The sequence below is a fragment of the Thalassophryne amazonica genome, chromosome 18, assembly GCF_902500255.1.
Source record: "Thalassophryne amazonica chromosome 18, fThaAma1.1, whole genome shotgun sequence".
Lineage (NCBI taxonomy): Eukaryota > Metazoa > Chordata > Actinopteri > Batrachoidiformes > Batrachoididae > Thalassophryne > Thalassophryne amazonica.
Window position 1 is genome coordinate 14,787,161 of NC_047120.1, and position 14,946 is coordinate 14,802,106.

Here is a 14,946-nt window from a genome sequence, read left to right on the forward strand (position 1 = left end):
AGACAATCCTGGTTGGGAGGCAGCTAATGAGAATCTTATCTATATGTTCACTGAAACAAATAATACCTGGCAACATTCACATCTGAACATTCCTTTTGGTCATACGTTGCACAGACAAATCTCTCAGTGGTTGGCAGTAAAGATTCTGAAGTGTCCCACTCTGTGTCCAACTCAGCAAAACAAGGTTACAAAGTCCTCTGACTTCAGGAATTTGCCCTTTCCTTTGGAGACACTCACTGAGTCACATCCAGTGAATGTGTGGAAGTCAAGAAGTGCTCGCTGCATTTTTCTTTCCCAAGTGTTTCAGCAAGCTTGGAGATACAGATGATTCAAGTTATCTCCAGAACCAGTGAGGAAGAGCAAGTCAGCAGCTGGGATTTCATGAGCTGCTGCCAAAGAGACACAAAGACGTCTGTGTCAGGACTTCACCCAAGGCTCACACAAAAATTCAATCAGGTTTTCCTTACTTGACCCCTCAGCCAAAATCTTCTTGAATTGCGTCAGTGTTTTCTGCTCAGGCCTAGTGATTTTAACTGCTTGAGCCCACTGGCTGCCCTGCGTTCTCCTACAGTTTTTAATGATGTGTGATGGATAGTGATCACATACAAAGTCCACCCTATTGCATCCATATTTTTTGGTCATACCAACTAATTCATGCAGAAACGTGTCTGCTAACTGACCAATGTGACGGGGATGTTCTGTGCTTGCTGATCAAAGGCCATTGCATCAATAATCAAAGCTGAACCTCAAGGTATCTCTGGCACACACTCGGCCCCTTTTTCCAACTCATGCATCAATTTGGTTTCCCATTTCCAGTTCCAAAGATAAAGACACGTGTCAGGGAATAACTCAGTGGAGATTTTCACATCCACCTCCCTGCTTTCCCCAATAATTAGAGCAGTCTAAAACAGCCTAATTGGTATGATTAAAAAAGGCTAATTAAAAACTTTAGAGCAATTTTGATCTAGGAACATTTTGAAAATGACATTCTCTCTGAAAAAAGAAAAAAAAAAGAATTTAAGTTGCAATTTGAGAGTCATCACGAAGTGACAAGATACAGCTTTTGCCCCGTGGCTTATGGTTAGCATTAGCTGTTGCAGCTTACAGTAAAGCTAGTTTGTTTAGCTTGGCTTGCCGTTCTTAGAAAGTTATTTAATTACAGAAACGTAGCTGTAATACTTGCTAGTCAGCTTAGTTGATGTTTCATGAATGTTCCTTACATTTGTTGGTGTCTCAGAAAAGTGATTTTAATGGATGTTGGATGGTTGATGGTGCAACTATTGGCAAAGAAATATTCAAGAAAGAAAAATAAAAACTATTAACCTATTTAATAACTTATGTACCCAAAATGACTCGTCACAAGACATGATGAAGCAGAACAGACTTTACATTTGTGTTGCATATACACTGCCATACAAAAAAGTATTATAATTGTATTTTAACATAACAGGATTTAATTATGTTTTTACATACATTTTTTTCAAAAAATTGTTAATTCAATACACATCACAGGATGGTAAAGTTACAACAATCCATACTGACACTTAACAACAAAAAATATAGATAAGTACCCACAAAACATGTTAGGTAGTGATAAATAAACAATCCCTTGACAACAATTATGACAAATATATGCAAAACCGAGAACCCCGAATTACTGATAAAGTACATCACATTCAAATACTCAAAAAACAAGTGTTTAGATCTTGTACATTGCTATTCTTAGGACACGAGTGGTGGGAGAAGATTGTACAATGCTGCACACACAAGACCATGTCATCCAGGAGAGGCAACAGTGTAATTGGCATTTTGTTCTTGAGGATGCCAAACCGTTTCAGGCTGCCTATGGCTCACTCAACATGTATCTGGCATTTACAACTTTCTTGGTCTTGGCAACATCAAGGGAGTTTGCTGCTCAATCCCTGAGCTCAGAGATGATATGTGTAGCTGGGCTCTACGCACCAGCAACTCACTCTTTATTGAGAAACCCTGATCCGCCAGTATTTCATCACCAGGGTTCAAGAGATCCAGAAAGCCTGACTTCTGTAAAATAGCCTTATCTGAAGCTCTTCCCCCATAGCCATCTGATAAAAAGCTGATCATATCTTTGGTGACAATGCAACAAGGTATTTGGCAGTATTGTTCTTTTTGTAGTCAGACCAAGTCAGAACTTGAAGTTCAAGATGCCTTGGTCTTTCTAACAAAATTTCTGTGCAGTCTAGCGTACACCTAAGAGATGGATATTTTAAGGAGAGTCTAGCTGGCAGCATTTTCTTGACACTGTCCTTCTCTTAACTGTGGTGATAGAAAAGGCAGCCATGTATGGGTAATTTCTGCAGCAGACACCCTCCCTAATACTTTAAAGATCACCAAGGAAATCAGTTGACAGCAAGTCTAAGTTTAATAACAACCAAACAAACTCAATCTTTCTACTCAGTTTTCTCTCTGGTCCAAACGTTTTGGAGATTTCTTAAAACATCGCTTAATTACCTCCGCCAACTAAGTTGGAGGGGGTTATGCTTTGGCCACTGTTTGTTTGTCTGTCTGTTTCTTTGTGAACATGGAGCCCACAATTTTTCATATATCATTATGAAATTTTTACTTAAGATTCATATCGTGATTGGCAAGAAACTGATTAAATTTTCAAGGTCATAGATCAAAGTCAGGGAAAATTCTTAGCTTAAACATTGAATGAATTTTCAAAAATGCATACTGTCAAAAAAATATCGAATTTCACATTTGAGAGTGTTATGTAGGGTGGTATCCTTTATCAACTGACCAAGTTTGGTCCGGATCTGATCCAGATTACAGATTTTATGGCCATTTAAATTTCACATTGCAAACCCCATTTAATGAATATTTTATATTATATCTTAATCAAACGTGTTCCAATCACTCTCATAATTGAAAGGGAGGTGCAGACTGACACTCACGATTGCCTGACAAAGTTTGACCCTGACCTGATCCAATTGATTGTGGATTTTGTGGACATTTGAATTGAATATTGAAAAGCCCATTTGGTGTACATTTTGCATTATATCTCAGTCTCAATCACTCTCATTTTTCTGTTATAAATTTACTTACACCACCAAAACTTAATGGAGGTTCCATTTTATGTCTATTTGTCTATCTTCCAATCATCAGTCGGAAACCAAGTGCCAAAAAGCAATGACAAGTTATGTATAGCAGAGTTAACCAATGTTCTGTGAAAATGATCTGAAAAAGAACTGAGGAACTGAAAACGCTGAGGGGAAAAAATAAAAAATAAACTAAACCTGACAACACCACAAAAACTAAAATTCAAGTGCACAAACTAAATACATACTTATATTGCCCACAGCAGTACCTACTCTTCTTCCCGCTTCCACTGACTCTTTTCAAACTCTACCTGTTTCACTTCCTCAAGTGACTGGTGATCATTTATTGATTTTTCTTTGGCTTCTTCCTTTATACTTTGTATTAATTCTGCTGTTAAAAATGTTGGGATTTGAGAGGCAATTGGTTGTAGTTTGTATTTGTGGTATCTTTATTTCTTCACTGCTGGGAGATTCACCTCTTTTATCCTTCCTCAAATACTGCTTTTTTCCTGCCCCACTTCTCCATATTTTGGGTACTGATGCAGTGTAAGTTCTTTTTCTTTCTCCTCAATAGAACACTTTACTGTGCTGTAGTTAGGCTAGTTTCTTTTGGCCCTTTAAGGCTGCTGTTGCTGGGGTCCCAGGATCAGTATTTTTGAGATCTGGTGGTTATCTAGCTGAGTGCTGGCACAGGAGAGATGTCGCCCTACAGCACTTGAAGAAGTTGTATGAATTTTCATGTGTGTGTTCAGGTTGCTCTTTTGTCCAAATCGTCGACCACATTCAGAACAGCCAAATGGCTTTTGTCCAGTATGTATTATCATGTGTTTGTATAGGTTACTCTTTAGTCCAAACATTTTACCACACTCCGAACAGCCAAATTGTTTTGTCCCGAATGAATTATCACGTGTGTGTCCAGGTGGCTCTTTCGGCTAAATCTTTTACCACATTCAGAACAGGCAAATTGTTTTTGCCTTGTATGAATTATCATGTGTGTGTTCAGGTAGCTCTTTTGTCCAAATCTTTGACCACATTCAGAACAGCCAAATGGTTTTTCTCCTGTATGAATTATCATGTGTTTGTTCATGTCGCTCTGTTGTCCAAATCTTTTACCACATTCAGAACAGCCAAATTGTTTTTCTCCTACATGATTATCATGTGTCTATTCAGGTGGCTCTTTCGTCCAAATCTTTGACCACACTCAGAACAGACAAATGGTTTTTTGCCCTGTATGAGTTATCATGTGTTTATTCAGGTAGCTCTTTAGTCCAAATCTTTGACCACATTCAGAACAGCCAAATCGTTTTGTCCTGTATGAATTATCATGTGAGCGTTTAGGTTGCTCTTTTGTACAAATCTGTGACCACATTCAAAACAGCCAAATGGTTTTTGTCCTGTATGAATTATTGTGTGTGTGTTCAAATCGCTCTTTTGTCCAAATCTTTTACCACATTCAGAACAACCAAACTGTTTTTCTTCTGTATGAATTATCAGGTGTCTGTTCAGGTGGCTCTTTCGTCCAAATCTTTGACCACACTTGGAACAGCAAAACTGTTTCTGTCCTGTATGAATTGTCTTGCGTTTATTCAGAGTGCCCTTCTGTTTCTGTCTTGTACCCTGATCAGAACAGCTAAATGGTTTTAGGCTTACTTGCCTCCCCTTGTGTTGCTCTGAATTGTTCATGTGACCAGATGCTTTTACATACTGAGAGCAATTCAACTGTTTCTCATCAATGTTGCAATTGCTTGAACTAACAATATTGATATTTGTTCGACAGTTAAAACTTGACCGAAGTTCTCTGGTCTGTTTCCAGTCATAACTGTCATCAGTCTCACTTCCAGAGCTGTCTGAATTCCTGCCACTGGTATCTGGTTGTAAAGGACTGTTTGGACACTGAGCTGCTGGCTGGTTGTGGTCCTCCATCGTCCTGTCCATCAGCTTCTACTCTCAGTGTTCTGTGTACAGATGAGCTGCTGGCTACAGGCTCAGCCTCTGTGCTCTCATCACTTCGGCTTTGATGAAGTTGTGATGACTCTGGTTTTTCATCATCATTTTCACTCTTCACAGGGACGGCAGTGAAACCAAACTTGGTGAGATTTGCCTCCTCCAGCTGCTGAAGCTGCTCTCTCCATAGCTTCTCTTCTTCTTTAATGTCCTCCTGGTCAACACTCAGATTCCAGTCCTGGTGGTCAAGTAGAATTTCTTTTTCATAAACAACAATGACTGCATATCTGTGAAGAAACAATTAACAATACGAGGTCTATTAGAAAAGTATCCGACCTTATTATTTTTTTCAAAAACTATATGGATTTGAATCACGTGTGATTACATCAGACATGCTTGAACCCTCGTGGGCATGCGAGAGTTTTTTCACGCCTGTCGGTTACGTCATTCGCCTGTGGGCAGTCTTTGAGTGAGGAGTCGTCCACCCGCTCGTCGATTTTTTTCATTGTTTAGGAAGGGCTCAGAGACTGTTGCTTTGTTTGATAAAAAATTTTCAAAACTGTAAGGCACAACTGAGTGGACACCATTCAATAAATTCAGCTGGTTTTCGGTAAAAATTTTAACGGCTGATGAGAGATTTTGGTCTGGTAGTGTCGCTTTAAGGACGGTCCACGGCGCCTGAACGGCGATCTGCGCTTCGAGGCGGCAGCGTCTCGCCGTTTCAAGTTGAAAACTTCCACATTTCAGGCTCTGTTGACGCAGTAAAGTCGTCAGAGAACAGAGAACTTTCAGAAGAAGTCGGCATGAGGAGTTTATTCGGACATTCCATTGTTAACGGTCATTTTGTATGAAAGAACGTGCGGGCACAGTCGCATGTCGGGCTGGACCCGACCGCGGGGGTCCGCAGCAGGAAAAACACCTCCGTTGGAAATCTTAACGGGCAAGTTGGAACATGCCCAAGCTGTTAAACAATTTTCTCGAATAGTGTCCACTCGGATATTCCTCACAGGTCCAGAAAAAATTTTGATAAAGCAAACGCGCGCCGTCTCGAGCAGCGTGTGAAACAAGGAATTCAGCCGAGAGGGCGGGACCACATCTCACTCAAGGCCTGCCCACAGGGAAATGACGTCACCGACACGCGTGAAAAAACTCACGCATGCGCACGAGGGTTCAAGCATGATTGGTGTAATCGCATGTCATTCAAATCCATATAGTTAAAAAAAATATATAAAAGGGTCGGTTTATTATCTAAGAGACCTCGTAAATGTTAGAACAGCACTCATTAAAATAAAGAAGCAGAGTGGTGAGTTTGAACCTTTGAAGTTGTTTTTGCTTTTGTTTTTCATTTGCCTTCGATTTCTTTTAATAGAATGCAGTGGGTCCCAGACCCGGGGTCTAAAGTTGCACCCTAGGCTCTATAGTTACCCTAACCATAGCTGGCATTGTGTCCGAGGGCTCTCTTCAAGATGGCGATCGTTCCCTTATTTGCAGACAACTGCACCCCGTGTTCACTTGGGAGACCGGGAATTGCCTCAAGGTATTTCTTCGGGTTCTTCTTCTCATCAGGCCTGTTGCCCCACCACAACTGGATGATATCAATGTCTTGTCTATGTTAGCTAACATTTTCATTCGTGGATTACTTTCCAGATAACTTTGAAAACCATAAGCGGATCAATTAGCTTCCTGTAAATTTAGTTCCGATAACTTTAGAGCGCTAACATATTTTCGTGGGCATAGTGAATAAAGCATAACAGTTAAAAACATTTATAAAGTCCTGAAATCAAAGATTTAGTACCTGTCTGTTACATGTTTGTAGCAGACTGGCAGGTATGAATGACAAAGCTCTATCCTCTGCAGGCAGAGAAGAGCTCTGCCAGAGAGAAAGGAAGAGTAAAGGTCAACAAGTCTGACGTCATTGGATTCTATGGGCGTGGACATATGTTACCCCATAACCTAACTAAGCCTGAGACATGGTGCAAACTATTCCTTTTAAATGCTATTAACTCAACCAATAATTCAGATTAATACAAATTAAGATTGCAAGATTTAATTTTTGAAGAACAAATTTAATGCCTTTTGAGACTTATTAAGGCTCTGCAGGAACTCAAGGTACTGCAGATAGGCCATGAGAAATCACAAAATTAAATAAAAATGTCTGATGGTCAATCTTGTAAAGTTTAAAAATTACCCAAAATATTTGATTTTTTTTTTTAACAATGTATTCAGAAATAATAAACAAAGCCATAGGTTTTAAAATACGCATTATTCTTCATTTATGTGTCACATTTTAATAGAAAATATGTGGAAAATACTCATCTTAATCTCATGTGTTGTTCAAAATTGTGATGAAGGTTTGGGTGGGCTCCAGAAGGTTTTCAGATCCACAGTCTCAGCTCTGTCCTGCCCACTGGTGTCCTGCTTTAATTTGTGTGAGAATGCAGCATATCTCTGTGGGCACTGAGCTCTGGGTCTACTCTGTCCTTCTATGAGGCACTGTTAATGTGCTCATCATGTCCTTGTTGCTCACGTGTTCTAGTCTTCGTGTCACTCCCCTCGAGCTGTTCCAGACACTGTTAGAGGTTGTGAAGGTTCCTTCTAGAACCTGTAGATCATGAGCTGCTGATGCTGCTTCCTCAGACCTTTGACCTTTATTAACCTTTTGGCATTCAGATTATGAGCTAATGTGCTGGATTGGACCTCACAACTGTGGCAGCCCAACAAGAGTCTGAAAATTTTACTGATTTATTTGCTCACGACAATCAGAATGTTTTTTTTTTTTTTTTTTTAAATCACTTGTTTGCACAACCGGTGGATTATCCGTAGTGTCCGTGCATATCGGTGCATCTCTCATAGGTTTGTCAGTTATATGAAAGCAAATAGAGAGTTACACTAACCACAATAGTTCATTACAGACTCCCTCAATTTATTTTTTTTAGTTATCCACATCAAAAGTGGAAAATAAAAAGTGATATTTCGATTACATATATTGTACTGATTTATGATGCAGTTTATGTAACGGCCCGTGTCAAAACATTTGATGAAAGTACAGTTTAGTGTAATAAACTCTTATTTGCAAGATAATAACAAAGAGAAAATGGACATTAGTTTACCTGTGCTACATCCCGTCTTGATGGGGTGCCTGTAACTAGAGTTACGTGCATCAGTTCTAAACCGGTGACGCTTCCCGGCCTCACCTGAAGATGGTTTCTATCACCACTCAGACTACCAGGCTAAACTGGCTGCTATCACAAAACCAAAGATAGTTCTTGTTAACACAGAATGTTTCTGGGACCTGACCTCCAGCACAGCCTCTCTTTCTCTCTCTCTCTCTCTCTCTCTCTCTCTCTCTCTCTCACAAAGCCACATATGTGCACACTTCCACAGTTTACACACTGAAAAAAGAATCAATTTAAAATGTTTTACAATTGGTAACACCTGAATGAATTAAGTTCTTTGAACTTACACTTGTAAGTTAGAGTTGATCTAAGTTGCTAACTTAAGTTCAAACAACTTAATTCATTCAGGTGTTACCAATTGTAACACTTTTTTTTTTAAGTTGGTTCAACTATTCTCTTTTTTCAGTGCACTATTCAGGTCGACATATTTTAATGTATAACAGAAGATATACCTTACTGAATTTTCATGTCACAGCTGGTAGCAAAGCTGGATATTAATGCTACCAAGTTACCAAGGGAATGGAGGAAAATATTTGACGGTTTACAACATGTTCTAAAGCATCAGCAACACAAACAAAGCCGAGTGAACAAACTTGTTTTGTAGAAGAGATTTGGAGGAATAAAAACAGCATCCAGCCCTTTACCTCTTTTGTTCTCTTCTTTTAAATGCCTCATTTCTTCTTCCTGGTCTGTGATCATTCCTTCATCAGTGTTGGCTGTAGTTTCAACATGTCCGTCATCTGATGGACTCCAGATATGTTTGCAGAAAGACTTTGAAACACACAAAAGAAAGAGAGAGTCAACGACCAAGTGGAGGAAAGACTAAAAATAGGCTGATTTAATCATCTGCTGCTGCTCTGCTGCCCAGACTGACCAATCACAAGTGAGAGAATGTGTCCGAAATGTCTCTGTGCTGGGACAGACATCCTAAAACAGTAGACACCAACTCTGATCCCAGACAAATGTACATGTTTCCCTTACATACTTGCTGCAACCAGCTGATAATAGAGGCAGACAGAGAAAGGATATGATATTAATATCCATAAGATGATGTGTAATAAAATGAAGTGATCAGGAAGAGAAAAGAAGAGAATGAGACGTTGTCCCCATTCTGTAGATATTTCTGACATCCACCGAGGGTTAACGAGGACTCAAAATAACAGATATGTGATTCACATCGTGACCCGGACTTTACCTGGATCCGGATTCTACAACACAACGCAATAAGTGCATAATGATCCATTATGGTCCGACTCATCAAGATGTTGCAAACTGATATTTAATTGACAAGCTGAACCAAAATAGTGTCTTCCTGAACTTGGTTTTATATTGTGATGCCTTGTTGTGTGAATTTAATTTTCCAACTCAAAGGCTTAATTTGGGCTGGGCCATATGGCATAAAAACGTAACATTTTTTCTTCCCAAATCGATCAAATCTGATCTTTACTGTGATGCATAATTTGACTGAATCCTGAAGAAACCATGTCAGATTGAAAAATCAGATTAAAATAATTTGTCATATTGTAGTAAATACACTATCAAAGCATTTTGTAATTTAACAATGATTTGATACCAGTGTCAGAGACGAGGAAAATCACTCTGAAGCTCTGCTCTTGTGCCAAACATCAGGGGGACTCAAAGGGGTGACCCACTGCTTAGGCTATTCTAACTATTACAAGGTTTTTTTTTAAAGCTTATCAACATTTTATAAAGTTTGGAAGAAAAAAAAACATGTTCTGCAACAACTTCAGGCATGAGATCTCACCATCAGTACAGCATCCCACTGTCCACAGATGCCATTCTCGCATATTTCCCTCTGCACGTCGGACAGAGAGAAAACACTGAAAAATGCTACAGCAATAAAATGCAGTGGCCAATCCCATCTACTACTCGCAACGACAAAGACAACTGATGACGTCATGTAGCCTAGCAGTGGGTGATGTAGCCTCAGAATTAGAAATCAGACTCTATAACTCCTCCCTTTGCCACTAATTAACATAACAGCTGTCCCCTCCCTGTCTCACTGTGTCTCATCAGTCCTCCTTTTTATGCTCCTCAAATGTCCAATAATAACATGTCTGCAGCTGCTCAGATGTCCACAAACTCTTCCACTCTCAGAATGTGCAATAAATCATTTGTATGTGTGATATTATCAACACTATCAGGAGCCATAATTCACCCTCAGTGTTAAAGAGGTTTTTAAAGTCGACTTATCTGGACAGATCTTCAGTTTTATTTCTTTTGATATGGTTATTTTTATTATAGGGCAGCATGGGGGTTAGTGTACTTGCTTCCAAACCAGGACGTAGTTGGCTCAGGACCACCAGTGCCCATTTACCATGTCATGTGGAAAATGGGCACCGGTGTAAAACCTGTGCCAAATCAACATACAGATAGATATCAGATCTACCATGATGACCCTGAGCAAAAACAGAGAAACTGAAAAAATTTACAATAGTTATTTTTCTTATCCAGTCTCTTGCTCTTCATGTTAGCTTGTATCTCTGTTTCTGTGTAGTTGGAACATCAGCACTTTCCTTTGGCATAAATTAATGAACTGATTTGAGTGAAACCATGATGTTGTGCTCAGAGTTCAGCAGTTTGGAGTCATGATGTTGACACGTGAGCATCAGATTTTATGAATTGTGTGCATAGTTCCATTTTTGTGTGTATAAAATGAGGACAAACTGCAATCGATAGTATCGATTTATTGGCTTCATCAGTCCATCACCAAGCTGAACTGTCCTTCAATTATCAGTTTGTCTTATCTATTTTTGCTGATATTTGGTGTTCAGTCTATTATAAGAACTAACAGCTATCATTTGGATGTGGTGGAGTTGGTCTGAAATAAAGTTTAGTGGACAAACCTGCTCTGGATCAGCGAACTTCAGGCTTGAAAACAGCATCCAGCACGTTGACTAGTTTCTTCTCTTCTTTAAATCCACTCGTTTCTTCTTGCTGCTCTGCGATGTTTTTTGTTTCTACCAACTCAAATATCTCGCCATTAGCAGCAGTTAGCCGCTGTTTCAACAACCTTCTCAGCTGTTACACCTTTTCACGCTAACTTCGCCTTTTCTTCTTCTTCCGGTTTACTGTCGACCTTTGTACTTCTGGAGCTCTTCAAAAAACATATTCGAGGATCACAGAGTGAAGTTTGATCTGTTCAGAAAAGAGTTTCCAGCATCTCCCGCTAACTAGCTTTAGCCTCGGACGAAAACAGGAAACAATTCTTCTTCGTTGCAATATAATGGTGGTGACGAATTTATCGTTGCATTACCGCCCTCTGCTGGACTAGATCATGAACAAGCGATTTGCAGAGACGGAAAAGAAAGAAAAACGTTTTTGTCTGTCCATCAATCCTGTAATTCAAAGATGTTGAACTGTTGTGTTCTTCAATATGCTCTTCACATGCTGTCATTGTCAGAGTGCAGCAGATAATCAATAAATGACTGTGACTTTGCTCCTGGAAACTGCTCCACCTTTATGTTAAGACACGTATACCGGTCCTTTTATGATGCAACATCAACAGGTTATGGACTCAGGAAGGAGTTTGGAAGCTATTGAAACCGTTTATGTTTTGATGGAGGTTAGAAAAACTATGAGTTATGGGAAACTAAATTTTGGTCGAAAGAGGACCAAACTGCAAGAGCCAGATGAAGGCGACAAGGGTGCAGATGAAGACACTGAAAGAAATGAAGAGGTGTTTATTGAACTGATTGAAGTGTTGAATGATAAAAGTCTGATACTTCACTCAGCATGACCGTGTCATGCTGAGTGAAGTGTCAGACTTTTAATGCAGGCAGCATAACATTCTCCACGGCTTCTCCAGACTCTTTCGTGTCTGTCACATGTGCTCAGGTTGAACCTGCTCTCATCTGCAAAAAGCACAGTGGTGGACCAACCAATTCTAGTGTTCTATGGCAAATGTCAGTCGAGCTCCACGGTGCCGGTCAGTGAGCACAGGGTCCACTACAGGACGTCAGGCCCTCAGAACCCTTCATGAAGTCTGTTTCTGATTGTTTGGTCAGAGACATTCACACCAATGGCCTACTGGAGGTCATTCTGTAGGACTCTGGCAGTGCTCATCCTGTTCCTCCTGCACAAAGGAGCAGATCCTGGTCCTGCTGATGGGTTAAGGACATTCTGTTGCCCTGTCCAGCTGTCCTAGAATAACTGTCTCCTGTAATCTCCTCCGTGATCTTGAGACTGTGCTGGGAGACACAGCAAACCTTGGCAAAGGCATGTATTGATGTATGTGTTGGGTCCAGGTACCGCACCATGGTACCAGTGGTGACACTGACCCCAACCAAACGCAAAACTAATGAAAAATCAGTCACAAAATATGAGGGAGGAAAAATATCGGTGGCCTCCACCTGTAAAACCATTCCTGTTTAAATTAATAAGAAAATAGTATTTTTGCCATTGAGTTGTCATTATTATTGTTATTATTCGTACCGGAATGCCTAATGTAGTGTTTCGTATTTGTGAATATTTAAGTAAAATATAGAAATTGTTTTAGTTCACTGTTGTGTCCACCTGAGGGCAGTGAATTATCAAGATTTCGTTTAAATTCAAGCAGTTGTATTTTTTATGGACGATAATAGGCTTATATATTTATATTACATATTTTAAAATCCGTTCTAAAATCTGCATTATTCTACTGAAATTCATGACGTTGTAGTACAGCATTATGCCCACTTGAGGGCAGTAACACTCATGATTTTCATTTCAATCTCTGCAGTAATATCTGCATTATTCATTCAATGTATTTATCATTAAATATTCACAAATATACTAAATATATCTATATATGTGCTACATTGTTTTGTCTCTTCCGGAGAGTGATGGAGCTGGAGACATACTTCACGGGTCATGAACTGATTTTTGTGGATGAGGCAGGTTTCAACCTGGCAAAAACAAGGACACATGGCGGGAAGATTATTGGACACGTGACATCATCTACATCCCAGCAGGACAACAGGAGGCAGTGGTGGGCACACTTCCGCTAATCTGCTAATTATCAAAGCTAATGTTTTCATTATCGGATTAGCTTTTCAGATAACTTTGAAAACCATCATCGGACCAATTATCTGCCGATACATTTTGGTCTGATAATTTTTAGATCACCAACATGTTTTTGCAGGTGAAGTGAATAAATCTGAAACAGTTTAAAACCTTTGTTAAGTCTGATATCAAAGATTTTATCACTTACCTGTTAAATGTTTTGTAGCAGAGAAACATCAGCTATATGTTTTAGTTTTAAAGTATTGCATTAATTTTGAAGGTTTTAGTGTGGACATGCTGTGTCCAGGTGCATTGTGGGTAATCTCAGTACAGTCATGACAGGAGAAATGCATTTGGGATGCTCTGATCAAGTGTTCTGTGCATTTTGCCCCTGGTTATATCAGATGGTAATCACAACTTGACTTTTGGCTTTTGCAAATGACTTTTTTTTTTTTTTTTACATATGAATAAAATGGCATATTTTACAAAAGCGCATTCATATGTAAATACCAACACTCACATCACATTAACATGTTGACTTTTACATAGAATGAATGAGTCAACCAATCAGTGTTAGCCGAGGCTCATTTACCCATAATCCCTTTGGCATCTGTCTGTGTTTGTTACAAAACTTCAGAATTAGTGCATTATTTAAAATTAAAAGATATGTGTTATATTTTAACTTTGTACAAATGACAGAATTGACAATAATGGAGTTATTCTATCTGGATAATTTTTTTTATATCAAAACCATAAGTCAAAACTGCTTTTTTTCCCAAGACTTCTCCCTTACTGTGACACTGCTATATTCTGTTAAAGAATAATGGCGTGTGAGCGCAAGGACAGGTGCTGGAGGTAGTGATGGCAATTTCGAGGCCTCATGAACCAATGAGCCACTTCAACACAACTGGCTGAAAATCGACACACTGCTTCGAGGCATTTGATACAGTTTGAAGGGTGACATCTGCTGGATTGTTTTGAGAATTACCCTGAGCGAGTGCTGTGACAAATGTTTGCAGTAATTCATGACTGATGTGGTTTGTCCTTGAAAAATAGTAATAAAAAATGTCATCTTCATTATTGTGTCTTTCTTAATGTAATAAATAGTCCTTACAGATGTACACATACTGGTTATGAAAGCCTTTATTGTAGACTATATGTAGATTCATCAGTCCTCAATATTGGATGGAATGTGACGGGAAAAGTGAGAAAGACATGCTTATGATACTGTAATTTGTAAATTAGAATAGAGGGGATAGGAGACGGTGATTGTGCAACTATCAACAATTTTTATTCAAAAAAGAATAATTTCAACAGTGCTGGGCTTTAATCGGCTCCTCTTCTGCCTCACCACCTCTCCAGCTTTGGAGAAGACCCGCTCGCCAAAATCACAGCTCTTCAGTCACTCAGCTCAGTCTCTGATCTACCTATGAAATATAGTCTAACCTATAACCTATGTTGATGTACTGTGTGGATAAATGTTGTATATGAATAAATGCCTGTTGTGTATGGTGTGTGTCTGTCTATGTTAGGTCCTATGTGTATGTAGCTAACTATACTAAATGAACTCTAAACTAGACCTAAATATAAACTAATGCTGTCCCTGTCACGTATTAATTGGCAATAACACTGTCGCTAGCAGTCTCCTCCTCTCACAAACCCACAGTTTGTGCGATTCAGATCTCATTTAAATACTTGGCGGGTCGTATTGACACGCCCAAATTATTCGACTTTCCCGCGAAGCT

The 14,946-nt window shown here is 39.3% G+C and overlaps 2 long non-coding RNA genes across 2 annotated transcripts; one reads left to right on the forward strand and one right to left on the reverse strand.

The window, feature by feature from the left end:
- Nucleotides 1–3,855: 3,855 nt before the first annotated feature.
- Nucleotides 3,856–4,574, forward strand: LOC117530312. The gene is made up of 3 exons (XR_004566302.1): nt 3,856–4,164; nt 4,248–4,332; nt 4,416–4,574. It is a non-coding gene; the product is annotated as an uncharacterized LOC117530312 (long non-coding RNA).
- A 4,283-nt stretch (nt 4,575–8,857) lies between these two features.
- LOC117530327 lies at nt 8,858–11,111 on the reverse strand. Its single transcript, XR_004566317.1, has 2 exons — nt 11,065–11,111; nt 8,858–8,968 (listed from the first exon to the last, which is right to left on the reverse strand). It is a non-coding gene; the product is annotated as an uncharacterized LOC117530327 (long non-coding RNA).
- Between the last annotated feature and the right edge of the window lie 3,835 nt (nt 11,112–14,946).